We start from the raw sequence: 15404 nt of genomic DNA on the forward strand, positions 1-15404 counted from the left end.
CTACTCTCTCACGTTGTGACCTATGGCTGAATGACAATCAACGAGCAGCTCATAAAGTGCCTTTTTCAGGCAACCACTGAAAAATATATAGCAGCTGCAGTAGAGTGCCCCTGCCCGGAGAGCTAGCATTGTCTCTTTCCCAGGTAAAGGACACATCATGTTCCCATGCATGAGTGAGCACTGAGCAGCTGGAATCACAGTCCCATCCTCTACACACGTCAGACAGAGCCACAGGGGCTCTGATGACAGTAATGGGGAGGCCAGAGAGTAAATGGCAGCACACTATGCAAGTAGGACAACCTGGACGAGGCAGATAGATTCAGCTACGTTATTCTGTGCTTATAAACACACAACTTTCATGCAGATAAAGTGAACACAATCTGCACAGCTTCCAAAAACCACAAACTAGTGGGGCTCTAGCCATATAGGCTAGTAGACCTCCAGATAGCAGCCAATTCAGATCCACAATCAGTGATACTATCATACACCCCAGGTCCATTGGACTAGCAGCAGGCCAGCCTTGGGGGATATCACTACAACAAAACCTCTGGATTTTGTGCGTGTGCATGTGTCTCTAAGCCACTGATCACATTGGCCTACCACTGAACTGGTGCTGAGGTAAAAGACTCCTTAACCACGGTCACCATTACCCACCACATCTTCAACTAACTAGCCTGCAGCAACCAGCGACTACCCCAAGGGACCTAGCAAGTCCTTGGGGGAGCTGAAGAATAGCTAAATGTGTCTGAAAGAAGAGAGCCTCTTGATGCTTGCTCAAAACACAGTGAAATAAGAGAATGTGGTGCCTAGGGTTTCAAAGGGTTAGAAACTTTCAGGTAAATTTCCAGAATTTTTCCATGGGAAGATAAGCCCTGGAATTTGGGGGATTTTGATTAAATTCATTTTTAAAAAGTTTGCTTATAACAGTGAACCTTTTTTTGTGGGATACACAAGGCAATTCTAGGTCTTGTGTCATATTTTGGTTAAACTATTCCCAATTCAATGGAATTGCAACCCTCTGCATGCACAGTGCATTCTTCCATCACATGTGCAGTGAACTCTTCCATCACATGTACAGCTGATTCTCAAGATCTTGCACACTAATGAGATGCTATTGAGCCCACACTACTACACTGTCTGAGCCAAGGACTACATGCTTTCTGGTAAGATTTGATTACAATACTGGGTGGGGTGAATACATTTTACATGACATGCATGATTGTTTGTTAACTAGTAAATAGTAGCCTACAGCAAAGTGTGTTTAAATAATTTCTAACTTGTTAACAATTTCTGCTAGTTAGTTTTTGCTATCATGTGGGTTTTAGCTTGCTTGAGCCAGCTAACAGAGGAGTGTTAATTCACCTGTTTCATTTGAAAACATGTATCTTACAAAGGAGTTGTTTAATCTAACTGCTTAACTATTTACCTGTACATGGAATTGTATTTGTTGTTTTTTTTACTAATTTTTTTCTAATCTTTACAGGAAAATGCAATGGGCACTATCTGATGGGTTGAGACATTTCACTGCAGCTAATGTAGACGGAAAAGCTGTGTACATTTGAAAATACTGTGCCAAATCATATGTGAAGAATGCAACAAAGATGCAGAATCATCTGGCCAAGTGCATAAAGTTCCTTCAGCTCTCACAACAAGCAACATCTGACAAAAGTCCCTCTACTTCTATTCGAGGTGAAAATTATGAATCTGACACCTTATCGATAGCAGCAGCTCATGGTCCTCCTGGAATCAGAAGGTTTTTTGACTCAATGGAGGAACGTAGTCAGAGAAATGCTGATGAATGTCTTGCTCGAGTTGTGTATGCAACTGGTTCACCTCTGATGTTCACAGGCAATGTGTATTGGAAGAGATTTCTGAATGTTCTTCGCCCAGCATACACCCCTCCAACCAGACATGCTTTATCTACTCATTTGCTAGATGCAGAGTTCAACAGAGTTCAAGTGAAGGTCAAGCAAATCGTAGAGAAAGCAGACTGTATTGCAATCATCTCTAATGGGAGGTTGAATGTTCGTGGGCAAGGAATAATTAACTACATAATCTCCACCCCTCAACCAGTATTCTACAAGAGCACAGACACAAGGGACAACAGACACACCGGTCTCTACATTGCCGATGAGCTGAAAGCAGTCATCAATGACCTTGGACCACAGAAGGTATTTGCACTGGTGACAGACAATGCTGCGAACATGAAGGCTGCTTGGTCTAAAGTGGAGGAGTCCTACCCTCACATCACACCCATTGGCTGTGCTGCTCATGCATTGAATTCTATCCTCAAGGACATCATGGCACTGAAAACAATGGATACACTCTACAAGAGAGCCAAGGAAATGGTTAGGTATGCGAAGGGTCATCGAGTTATTGCAGCAATCTACCTCACCAAGCAAAGTGAGAAAAATAAGAGCACCACATTGAAGCTGCCCAGCAACACCCATTGGGGTGCTGTTGTCATCATGTTTGACAGTCTCCTGGAAGGGAAGGAGTCTCTCCAAGAAATGGCCATATCACAGTCTGCCAATATGGACAGCCCCATCAAGGGGATCCTCCTGGATGATGTATTTTGGGAGAGAGTGGTGAGCAGCCTGAAACCTATAGCAGTAGCCATTGCACGGATTGAGGGGGACAATGCCACCCTGTCTGATGTTCAGACTTTGCTTGAAGACGTAAAAGAAATCCGTACTGCCCTGCCCACTTAACTGTTGCTCCAAGCAGAGGAAACTGCAGTTCTGAAATATGTGAAAAAAGTGAAAAGTGTGAAGACTACTGCCTGAAGCCCATACACGCCGTAGTGTACATGTTGGACCCCAAGTATGCTGGCAAGAGCATCCTGTCTGGTGCAGAGATCAACAAGGCCTATGGTGTCATCACTACCATGTCTCGCCACCTTGGACTGATTGAGGGCAAGGTTCTTGGCAGTCTGGCAAAGGACACTTCCAAGCAAGGGCTTTGGGATGGAGATGCAATATGGCAGTCGTGCCCACATATCTCATCAGCCACCTGGTGGAAGGGACTTTGTGGATCTGAGGCTGTTTCCACTTTTGCCTTCATCATCCTCCAAATCCCACCAACATCAGCTGCCTCAGAGTGCAACTGGTCTCTTTTAGGCACACATACACATACACACACACATCAAAGCACGCAACAGGCTGACCAACACAAGGGTTGAAGAATTGGTGGCCATCCGGGCAAATTTGACGATTTTTGAGCCTGACAACGAGCCAACCTCAACAAGGTCAGAAAGTGACAGTGAAGATGAGGCCTCAGAGCCTGATGTTCAAGAGGTAAACATTGAGGAGGTCCAGGGAGAAGACATGGAAGCCTGAGAGGAAGACCACCAAAGCTTTAGTTTCTAGACTATCATTTTACAGATGTATGTTGAAAACGTTTTTTGGGAGACGCAATGGATCATTCAATATTCCCCTTATTTAGTTGTTCAGTGAAATCATCCCATGTGAAGTATCAACTCATTTAATTAAAGTTCAATTCATAACTACATTTTACATATCTATTGGAAGGATTTCATCATTTGCAATTATGTATACTTATGATAAGGTAAAAGGTTTATGTTTCTGTCTCTATATGATATGGTAAATATATCCAATGCAAAAAACATCTACATATAAATGGTATTAATTTGCATATATTTCTGTTAATTCCCATATATTCCCGTTAATTCCCACGGAAAGTTTCCACCTCTGAATATTCCCCAAAATGTGGAACCCTAGTGGTGCCTGTTCAAAAACACAGGCATGAATATTTCAGTCCCGGTAAAACAGTCAATAAAAAAAAGCCTCTGGCTCTGATGGTCTATTTCAGTCAGGCTGAAAACTGTAAGAGGCTGACTTCAATGAGCCATACAGTTGAGTGCTGAAGAATATAGAGTAGCAAAGAAAATAAAAGTGTAGATAGCTGGTATTCATCTCAGGAGGTAGGCCTATTTATGCCCACACCTCCTCCAAACCTAGCCTACTGTGACACTAACAACAACAATAGAGGTGCAATTCCACGGTAACGGGATTGCGCTGAAAATGTATGCCAAACAAAAACCATCGATTTCAAAGTTTAACAAACCAAATACTATGCACAGGGACTACTTTGAACAATTTACCCAGAACATTTTACAAAAACACTTTTACTGGAAGAACTGTGCAGATGCAGTTTGGTAAAAATCTCCCTCAGTTTCTTGTGTCCATGTTTTCCAAAAACTCTTAAACATCCGCTCTGAATTAAGATTCAAGGATGTCTGCAGAAAGAATGGGGAGTCAGCTATGACATGACACATGGACATTGAACAAATCTCTTTTTGTTATTTAAGTGCAGTGAGTGAAGTGGATTTACACCTGGTAATGAAATTGAAGTAACAGAATTTCATCATGGGTCCCTGATCTGTACTACACAGAAATGCAGAATTATGGATATGAATGTCATTCTCTTCATAGCAATGTATCCTAAATAGGTACACAAAAGGCATAAATATGCAATATCCGCCTTTGCATATTTTTCTAAACACTGGCTATTATTTTAATGAGCTCTGACCCCAAACAAAACCAAATTTGGTTGGTTCGGACCAAATCTGAACGAATCATAGACGTCTGTGTTTCACACGTTTGGACATCAAAGTACAGCACAGTAGAGCTCAGTATAGTACAGCACAATACATTAGAGTTCAGTAGAACCGTACTCAACTCTAGTGTGCTCTACTGTGTACTGTACTAACCTCTACAACTGCACTTTTCTTTCTTTCTTTTCTACCATAGAGAATCAGACAAAATGTTGCCTACACTCTGCCTATTGGCTTCTTTGCATATTCAAGCCTGTCTCCAAATACAACACTACCCTTTAAGGCCCTCCTGTTGGATGGTTGGCCACTCTTGGTAGTGTATAAAACATTACAATTACAACCAAATACTTATGTCATAAAATAGTTTGACATTTACGGTGTCCAGTCATCCTTGGGAAAAAAATTAAAATGATGTATATGGTTCAAAATAGACTCTTGGACCGTTTTGGGACGACAGATCCAAAATTCAGAAAGCCTTATTAAAAAAGCAATAAGGCTGATGCATCAGATCAGACCGTTTATCTAAAATTAAAATGTTGATAGTTGTATTTCTTCATATTTTAAGCTCAACAATTGGCACATGGCTGTAGGCTATGCGCAAATGTTCCAAAATGCAATTAGCGGGAAAACATTGCTCTCAAAAGTGTTTTTGAGAGCATGTGACAGATGAAAATATCCGTTAAAAATGTAAAAGGGAGATCTAAAGATGCATCAACTAGCATGGATTATGAATATGACTAGGATTATGCCTTTGGCTGCTGGACAATGAAAGAAAGTTGATTTGAAAACCAATAGCAATTGAGAAAAATGCTGGTTTCAATGTCGTATTAAGTGTTTCTAAAACAATTCCCTCAACTATTCTATGGTCGTATTTTGGCTAGTCTAGGCTACTTTGAAACAAGACGCTTCATAAAATGACAAAGTTAAATAGTTAAAAAATGCTGACCGCCTCCGCTCAGATTCAAGTTAGGTGATTCAATTCTAATAGGAGTAATTGTTTGATAATGTGATATTTTTTAAATATATTTCTTTACTTGTCCATTCAGACAGGCTAAGGACCCTGGGACTAAACACCTCTGTACCAGTACCCCCTGTATATAGCCTCGCTATTGTTATTTTACTGCTGCTCTTTAATTATTTGTTACTTATCTATTTTTTACTTAACACTTATTTTTCTTAACTGCATAGTTGGTTAAGGGCTTGTAAGTAAGCATTTCACTGTAAGGTCTACACCCTTTGTATTCAGCGCATGTGACAAGTAACATTTTATTTTATTTTATCTTAAAGCTACAATATGTAACTTTTTGGCCGATACGACCAAATTCACATAGAAATGTAAGTTATAGATCTTTCATTCCCATTGAAAGCAAGTCTACAGTCGTGGCCAAAAGTTTTGAGAATAACACAAATATAAATTTTCACAAAGTCTGCTGCCTCAGTTTCTATGATGCCAATTTGCATATACTCCAGAATGTTATGAAGAGTGATCAGCTGAATAGCAATTAATTGCAAAGTCGCTCTTTGCCAGGATCCCCAAAAACATTTCCACTGCATTTCAGCCCTGCCACAAAAGGACCAACTGACATCATGTCAGTGATTCTCCCGTTAACAAAGGTGTGAGTGTTGGCGAGGACAAGGCTGGAGATCACTCTGTCATGCTGATTGAGTTTGAATAACAGACTGGAAGCTTCAAAAGGAGGGTGGTGCTTGGAATCATTGTTCTTCCTCTGTCAACCATGGTTACCTGCAAGGAAACACATGCCGTCATCATTGCTTTGCACAAAAAGGGCTTCACAGGCAAGGATATTGCTGCCAGTAAGATTGCACCTAAATCAACCATTTATCGGATCATCAAGAACTTCAAGGAGAGCGGTTCAATTGTTGTGAAGAAGGCTTCAGGGCAACCAAGAAAGTCCAGCAAGCGCCAGGACCGTCTCCTAAAGTTGATTCAGCTGCGGGATCGGGGCACCACCAGTACAGAGCTTGCTCAGGAATGGCAGCAGGCAGGTGTGAGTGCATCTGCACGTACATGGTGGCAAAGACTTTTGGAGGATGGCCTGGTGTCAAGCAGGGCAGCAAAGAAGTCACTTCTCTCCAGGAAAAACATCAGGGACAGATGGATATTCTGCAAAAGGTACAGGGATTGGACTGCTGAGGACTGGGGTAAAGTCATTTTCTCTGAATCCCCTTTCCGATTGTTTGTGGCATCCGGAAAAAAGCTTGTCCGGAGAAGACAAGGTGAGCGCAACCATCAGTCCTGTGTCATGCCAACAGTAAAGCATCCTGAGACAATTCATGTGTGGGGTTGCTTCTCAGCCAAGGGAGTGGGCTCACTCACAATTTTGCCTAAGAACACAGCCATGAATAAAGAATGGTACCAACACATCCTCCGAGAGCAACTTCTCCCAACCATCCAGGAACATTTTGTGGACGAACAATGTATTTTCCAGCATGATGGAGCTCCTTGCCATAAGGAAAAAGTGATAACTAAGTGGCTCGGGGAACAAAACATCGATATTTTGGGTCCATGGCCAGGAAACTCCCCAGACCTTAATCCCATTGAGAACTTGTGGTCAATCCTCAAGAGGCGGGTGGACAAACAAAAACCCACATATTCTGACAAACTCCAAGCATTGATTATGCAAGAATGGGCTGCCATCAGTCAGGATGTGGCCCAGAAGTTAATTGACAGCATGCCAGGGCGGATTGCAGAGGTCTTGAAAAAGAAGGGTCAACACTGCAAATATTGACACTTTGCATCAACTTCATGTAATTGTCAATAAAAGCCTGAGACACTTATGAAATGCTTGTAATTATACTTCAGTATTCCACATCTGACAAACATATCTAAAGACACTGAAGCAGCAAACTTTGTGGAAATTAATATTTTGTGTCATTCTCAAAACTTTTGGCCACGACTGTTCTGTGTGTACTATTTCTACGCTTCCAGTTCTGAAGTTTTGTTTGTGCGTCTAACTTTTGGTTTTGTACATCAGCTTCAAAAACAGCTGGTTATGGAAACAATATTTCCCTGCCGTTTCGATGGCACAATGATTCTCTACACAATGACTTGTTTTGTCAAATAAACTGAAATTAGGCGAAAAATTCAAATTTTAGCAAGGAGGAAATAGCGGAGCGATTTCTGCATAGTGCATCTTTAAATCTATATTCTTCTTGCCCAACTATGTGTTTTACTTGTCCCGGACAAGAGGACAAGCATTAATGTGGAGCCCTGCCATTGTAGCCAATTCAATTGCAGAAATTCCGGTACAGATTTTTTGGAAATTACGTTTCGATTTGGTAACGGAATTTCTAGTTTAAGTCGCTTACTAATTCATAAACAAAATTGATATCAGTAAAAACATTAACTAATTGATAGGTCTAACTTTACTTATCACTTCATTATCCTCATGCGGGAGAGAAATGTGAAATATTTTAAAGATATGTGAGTTTGTGCCTGGTAACAGGCACAAGGCAATGTTTCTTAAACTTAGAGAAGACAAATCATTTATCCAAAACTAAATATAAGTGTTAATATTAGTTGGCAAGGGTTTCTACTTCAGAGTATTGATGTGTTTCTACTACCTTAAGACTTTTTCCTGGTAGATGTTTTCTAAGACCCCTTTTCCATCTGTTGAGCAGAAATCAAAGCCTTTGCTTATTCCTCATTTTTAGTACGGAAAACGGTTGGAAAATGTACATATAGACTTAGCTATCATTTGATATGCTCCTATGAGCTTCAAGTTGGTGCTCATGGGTCCTTTAATATGGAAATGACCAGAGGCAAATTGATTTATGGCCTTTATATGGAACTCATTTGGGAATTTGGTAAACAATGTGGCTACTGGCTATTAGCCTACTGTACAACCTAAGCATGATAAATGCATTGTAAACCTCTTACAGGGGCAGCAAAAATAATCTGCCCACCCACGCTCAAATTATTTTCATAGCACATCAAATGGTTGAGGAAGAAAGAAGCCCAGAGGACATTCTGCAGTCTCTCGGGGTAAAGCGCTTTAATTTCAGACATGGCTAAATGTAGAAGCCTCTGGATTTGTTTCTTTCATCATCAGTGTTCTAAAGTAACCTATTCCACAGTACTGCGACACAATATGCACTTGATTCAGACAGTCCTCCTCCCTGGTGTGGCATAGAAAAGAGGGGGTGAAATTGAGTTGAAATGAGAGGAGCGAGATGGATATGTGGGCTGATGGGAACGGGCAGGGTAATACTCAGCTGCTCATGTTTCACATCTTTACTTCGACATCTGTTCTCAGTTGCTGCTGTCATTGGTGTTGTGCAGTTTCTTCAAATCACTGATGAGACAATCCATTGACTGCACCATCTTCAGCATATGGCCTAAATAATATGGTGACGGTCATATTTCTATAAGATCACATCTAGACCTGTGATTAACATTTTATGGGATACTGTGTTAGATATGACAGATTCAGACACCCAAGAATAAGCCATGTTAAGACTCTTCAAAGATTGTGTGTGTGTGTGTGTGTGTAGTGTGTGGGTGCGTGTAAGACGTTATACAAAACAGCAATAATATCCTCAGACATCTTACCCATCAAGTCTGAGAGGGAGAGAACATCTCAACTATTATGGCTTGATTGGATTTACTCAGTGCCAAAAAGCTGAGCTGCGGCAGACATGGTTTCAGCTATAACACGTATGAAGCGACTGAATTCCAAAACAACCCTCTGAGCAGAGGAGTCTTGGTCACGGAAAACCGGAACATGTTGATAGGGAATGAATGCTTTCAAAATTCAAGGACTAGGCCTACTTTTAACCATTTCCACAGAATATTTTACAAAAACACATTTACATGAACAGTGCAGATTTCTGTGGAAATTGTTAAAAGTAGTCATTGTGCAGAGTGGTATGGTTTGTTTAACTTTGCAATAATTGTTTTTTGTTTGACATAAATTGTTAAGCGAAAAATCTGAGCGTCAATTGCCCTTACACAAGAGGCATTTGTAACACTGATTACAAAACAAAATGTCATACACAGCTGATCCTCATTTAAAATCTGTGCTGCCGATGCCCATCAACACTATATCTAGTCCTGGCTGGGGCCATGGCGCCTTGGGAAATTAGGCTCCTGTTAACGTTTCCAATAGCATTCCATAGGCAGAGACCAGTACCTGCTAGTCTTTGCAATCTGCTGCTTACTCTGCTGTATTGAGTACTGCACACCAAACCAGTCAACCCGAAACAGCAACACAATGAGGATGTTTTTCAGCTGTTGAGTGTCGAACCAGGAGAGAGCTTATGCAAAGCACTTAAAAAAGCCTTTATTTTCCTTTATCTGCCTTATTTTATTTTCTGACATTCACACCTGTTAAATTAGCTAGTTAGAGAAAGAAGATTCCCCATTTAAATTGATGTCGTCGTTATCTGTATTTTGATATTAAAAATTACATTAAATTGTAAGGACCCGTAATTGAATACCAAAATACTTGCGTTGACAGTGTAAATTGTAACTCTTCTTTCACAAGAGTACTGATACATTAAACAAGCTAAAGTGAATATTAACTATGCAAAAGCTCGAACCAACGTCAAAGTACATGTCGTCCTCTGTTTTTCCATTTGTTTTGTGACAATCTGGGACTCTTGAATTGTGACAACATTAACTAGCTGGGTAGCTATAACGTTAACTAGTTACAGTAGCTAAATCAATGGCATGTCTTCCCAGACATTAGATAGATTGATATAACTAGCTAGCTAGCGAAATGTCACTAGAAAATAAAACAATATATATTTTTAATGATACTGATGATACTTGATCATTTCCCTCAACGTGTTATCAGAAACTGTTCAGAGATTTGCAGCTGTGAGAAGTTTCTAGCCCCACCGCTGACCAACAGTGCAGCAGGCTAGTATGTATGCATCCATTCTTGCGCTATCTTGAGCAATTGTCATTGAGGAAATACTTACAGAGTTGCAGTACTTGAACCAAGGTATCCCAAATATGTCAAGGGTATAATTTCACTGGTAGGACTTCGTGTTTGCACAAACAACTCCGTTTTCCTCTCGGTTTGGGACAACGTGGACTCAGCACCCACCAGCACTCGCTTATGTTTTGATCACAACTGTTAGGGCACGCACAGTGGTAGCAATGTGGGGGCTCGATTAATCTCGCCCGGACGCCCGTGTAGACATGTTTGCACCGGCTGAAAATGATTGCATTCGATTTGGAACCGAGCTGCCTCCAGAGTGTGAGACATGTGCCGCGCTCTGTCTAACGGCGAAGTCGGCTCAAACAAAACGGTTCTAAGCTGACATATGTCATTGTTTTAAGATGGTCATACTATGGATCATTTAGCTATTTGGTTTTGAATGCAGGACCCCTTTAGGTATAATATATATATATTTGATAAAATATTGAATTTGGCCGTTACTACTGTAGCCCAGAGAAACGGACTGAATAACACATTAATAAATGGCAAAAAAAGACAGGCAAAACATAAGTCATAAGAAACAAGGTTTTGAAGTGTTTGTCCTATATCTAGAAGATATAAGAAAGCTGCTCAGGAAATATATATATATTTTTTTACACATAGGCCCTACTGTATTTAACCCCTTTTTTCGGGTAGGCACAAAACAACCTTCATACTTCCATTCATTTTTTTAAACCGGTACTGGTTACCTTCAGACGAGTCACGTAACACATGTGGGCAAAACGGAGAACACCATTGTATTCGTGAGAATCTCCCCTGAATGTAAGTCAGGGCGGCCCATGTTCTGAATGTATACCATGGCGGGATCAGCCAGATACGTGCTTTCACGTCAGAGTCTCCAATAACACCAGAAAAGTTTAAAGTTGATAGATTTGTCGCTAGTCACTTTTTTTTTTTTAAATATGTCACTAGAGGGGTCTGAATACTTGCTAAATATAGCGACAAAGTCGCTAAATTGGCAACACTGGTCACATTAGTTTGTCGCCCAAACGGTTTGGACGCTACAAACATAAATTTAAGATATATGTCTCTAGCTTAAATTGGCAGATTTTGATGGGGATTTTTATATTGTTACTTAGATTGACACAGTGGTGCGGCAATTGACTCTATGGGGTTTTAAGCACGTGTAGATATGCCGCATTCAGTGGCGATTTTAGCATGTAAATCTTGGTGGGGCAAAAAAAATGTTAAATGTGATGCATGCCAGCAAAGCCACCACACAACAAAACACTAAACAATACATTAATTGCAATATAACGGTGACAAAAGGTGCCCATAAACTGTTATGGCCTACATAAAGCTGTCCCAACAACATCCCAACATCACCACCTGGCTATCAGCAGAGCCTTGTCTGGCGGCAGCGAAACAGTTCATTCAGCCTCATTTACTGCCTTTTAAAACATATGGCTGACTTCCTTAAACAAATGTGGTTTCTAATGACAATTGAGATGTACAAACTATTGCATAAGGGGATGACAAGCAGATAAGAGGCAATCCGTAATTTCGATTAAGACATTAATGAGCGAGCTAGGACGGACGTAACGTTGGTCAATATAACTATTTGTTTGGCACTTTTGAAATGTACCGCGACAGAATTCAGAACATGGGCCGTTCTTACAGTGTTCTCCCAGTATACCAAGTCAAAACCGTAGGATAAATAAAGTAGGCATATAAGCAGAAAAAGAAAGCTCTTACAATATTCAATGATTACATTTCTCTAAAACAGGTTATAGGCTACATGTGCACAACCAAGTCAGAACAGTAGGCAAAATTAAGGTGTAAATAGATCAAATTATTAGGTTGAGACACATGGGCTACTAACATCTTACTACACAACATACACGTAGTATTACTTTCTCAGCTACAGTATACATATCTCCCTGGCATATTACATAATTTATGCAGCAGCATACAATATATTTTTGGACTCACCTTGTTGTGTTGTGCTCACTTGAACAGGAAGGTGATGCGGCGGTCCTTCGTTCACAAATTTTGTCATCAAAGTCTGGCATTCTCTCGATTTATGGTGCTTACAAAACACATGGAGGCCGGATATACAATTCCGAGTTGGATCACCGAGTTGGATCACCGTTCCTGACTTCCCAGTTGTCTTGAACTCACTTAAGTCAAGTTTTCGTAGTTCGGAGTTAACAGTTGTTTTGAGCGCGGCACAAATCACGCTTCATTGACAGCATGGCCAATGTTGAATGTTTATCATTTTAAACTTGGAAAATAGCCACTTAATCCCAGATTTGAGACCACACAACCACTGTCACTGATTTCTAAACCACTCGTTGAATTTGCGATTTCCAACTTGTTGTATAATGTTTATGTCCAATGGCCGATGAGCACTGATAGTTTGTATCTATAAATTCTCTTCATTATTTCTCTTCATATGACAAGCATTGAAAAGGTTCTGCCAGTAGATTGTTGACTTGATTCATGATGATGACTGCTAGCTAAGATTATGAAAGTATGATGTTGACAACTGTTAACTCCGGGTTAGCGCCCCCGCTTGGGTTGTGCAGTGGGGGAGATCTTCATGGGCTATACTCGGCCTTGTCTCAGGATGGTAAGTTGGTGGTTGAAGATATCCCTCTAGTGTTGTGGGGGCTGTGCTTTGGCAAAGTGTGTGGGGTTATATCCTGCCTGTTTGGCCCTGTCCGGGCGTATCATCGGACGGGGCCACAGTGTCTCCCGACCCCTCCTGTCTCAGCCTCCAGTATTTATGCTGCAATAGTTTATGTGTCGGGGGGCTAGGGTCAGTCTGTTATTTCTGGAGTATTTCTCCTGTCTTATCCGGTGTCCTGTGCGAATTTAAGTATGCTCTCTCTAATTCTCTCTCTTTCTTGCTCTCCTTCTTTTTTTCTCTCTCTCGGAGGACCTGAGCCCTAGGACCATGCCTCAGGACTACCTGGCCTGATGACTCCTTGCTGTCCCCAGTCCACCTGGTCGTGCTGCTGCTCCAGTTTCAACTGTTCTGCCTGCGGCTATGGAACCCTGGCCTGTTCACCGGACGTGCTACCTGTCCCAGACCTGCTGTTTTCAACTTTCTAGAGACAGCAGGAGAGGTAGAGATACTCTGAATGATTGGCTATGAAAAGCCAACTGATATTTACTCCTGAGGTGCTGACCTGTTGCACCCTCTACAACCACTGTGATTATTATTATTTGACCCTGCTGGTCATCTATGAACATTTGAACATCTTGGCCATGTTCTGTTATAGTCTCCACCCGGCACAGCCAGAAGAGGACTGGCCACCCCTCAAAGCCTGGATCCTCTCTAGGTTTCTTCCTAGGTTCTGGCCTTTCTAGGGAGTTTTTACTAGCCACCGTGCTTCTACACCTGCATTGCTTGCTGTTTGGGGTTTTAGCTGGGTTTCTGTACAGCACTTTGTGACATCAGCTGATGTAAGAAGGGCTTTATAAATACATTTGATTGATTGATTGATTGACATGATCAGTCCAATCAAAGCTACTGTACATATAACGTGATTTGACATAATTTTAACTGTGTCCAATGACCTTGAGCCTTCTTGGATGGGCACTTCTAAAGTAACTCTATGGCAGCACTCAAAGGGCTAGAACTCGAGGTCTCCTTTTAGACTTTACAGTGACGTAGTGTCCCCATGAGTGAGAGAACACTGAGCCATTCACGGCGCAACACTCCGTATTTTCGGCTGGCTTGCCCCATCACCACAGAAAGCATTAAGCTAGCATGAAACACCTGCATTTTGGAGCTGCCTTACTTAAGAAAACAAAAAAGAGACAACGTTTGTATGCGGCTTTATTAACTCAATGATATATATTATTTTTACATTGTTTGCAAACTGAAATGTGACACATATTAATACCAAAATAACATGCAAAACAGGCAAGCCCTCGGAATTCCAACTCGGGAACTCTGTTCTCTTTCTAGAGCTACGACTTTCCGACCTGAAGATCACTAATGTCATGATTTTACCTTGTATTTTTCAGATTTCCCAGTTGTTTTGAAAGTGGCATAATAGAGCCCCACAGTGGAGGTGTCATAATACCCATAAAACCTAGCAGTCAAACAGGGAAATGATTCCAATCTTTTTTCCACCATTCATTTTTGCCATAGGGGATTTTAGAAACACTTAATATAAGGGGTGTGTTTCGTGTAGGCTAATTTTAGCATTTCATTTTGTGGGGATTATATAGATAAAGTCATCTTGTCCAAGAGAGATTTAAACGGATATCAAAACGTCATGCCAGGGTAAGCCTACACAAAAATCAAACCCCTTGTTTTAAGTGTTTCTCAAATCCCCTATATGTTAGCCCATGAAGATCTCCTCCACCACACAAGCCCGAGGGAGTGCAAAACCGGACAGGAACATCATGTCAGTGGCTCAGCACACTCAAGTAGAGTATAGCGAAAAAAGCCTGGCACGCATGATGCACCCCTCCTAGGGACTGCAGGGGAGAGCACTACAAAGCCTGTGACTCAGCCCCCGTAATAGGGCCAGAGGCAGAGAATCCCAGTGGAGAGGGGAGCCGGCCACCTTCGCAACCCTGGGCCAGACTACACTGAATCATAGGACCTACTGAAGAGATGAGTCTTCAGTAAAGACTTAAAGGTCGATACCCAGTCTGTGTCTCTCACATGGATAGGCAGACCATTCCTGAAAAATGGAGCTCTATAAGAGAAAGCCATGCCTCCAGCTGTTTACTTAGTTATTATAGGAACAATAAGGAGACCTGTGTCTTGTGACCGTAGTGTACATGTAGGTATGTGCGGCAAGACCAAATCATAGAGATAGGTAGGAGCGAGCCCAAGAAATGCTTTGTAGGTTAGCAGTAAAACCTTGAAATATGCCTTAGCCTTGACAGGAAGC

General features: G+C 41.4%; 1 protein-coding gene across 1 annotated transcript in view; it reads right to left on the bottom strand.

Moving 5' to 3' along the window:
- The window catches only part of LOC139545608 (spermatid perinuclear RNA-binding protein-like), a 47536-nt gene extending 36843 nt beyond the window's left edge, over window positions 1-10693 (bottom strand). Inside the window, exon 1 of the mRNA XM_071353571.1 lies at window positions 10523-10693. The gene's annotated coding sequence lies outside the window, so the exon portion shown is untranslated. The remainder of the gene's footprint in view (window positions 1-10522) is intronic.
- Between the last annotated feature and the right edge of the window lie 4711 nt (window positions 10694-15404).

The sequence above is a fragment of the Salvelinus alpinus genome, chromosome 19, assembly GCF_045679555.1.
Source record: "Salvelinus alpinus chromosome 19, SLU_Salpinus.1, whole genome shotgun sequence".
Classification (NCBI taxonomy): Eukaryota; Metazoa; Chordata; class Actinopteri; order Salmoniformes; family Salmonidae; genus Salvelinus; species Salvelinus alpinus.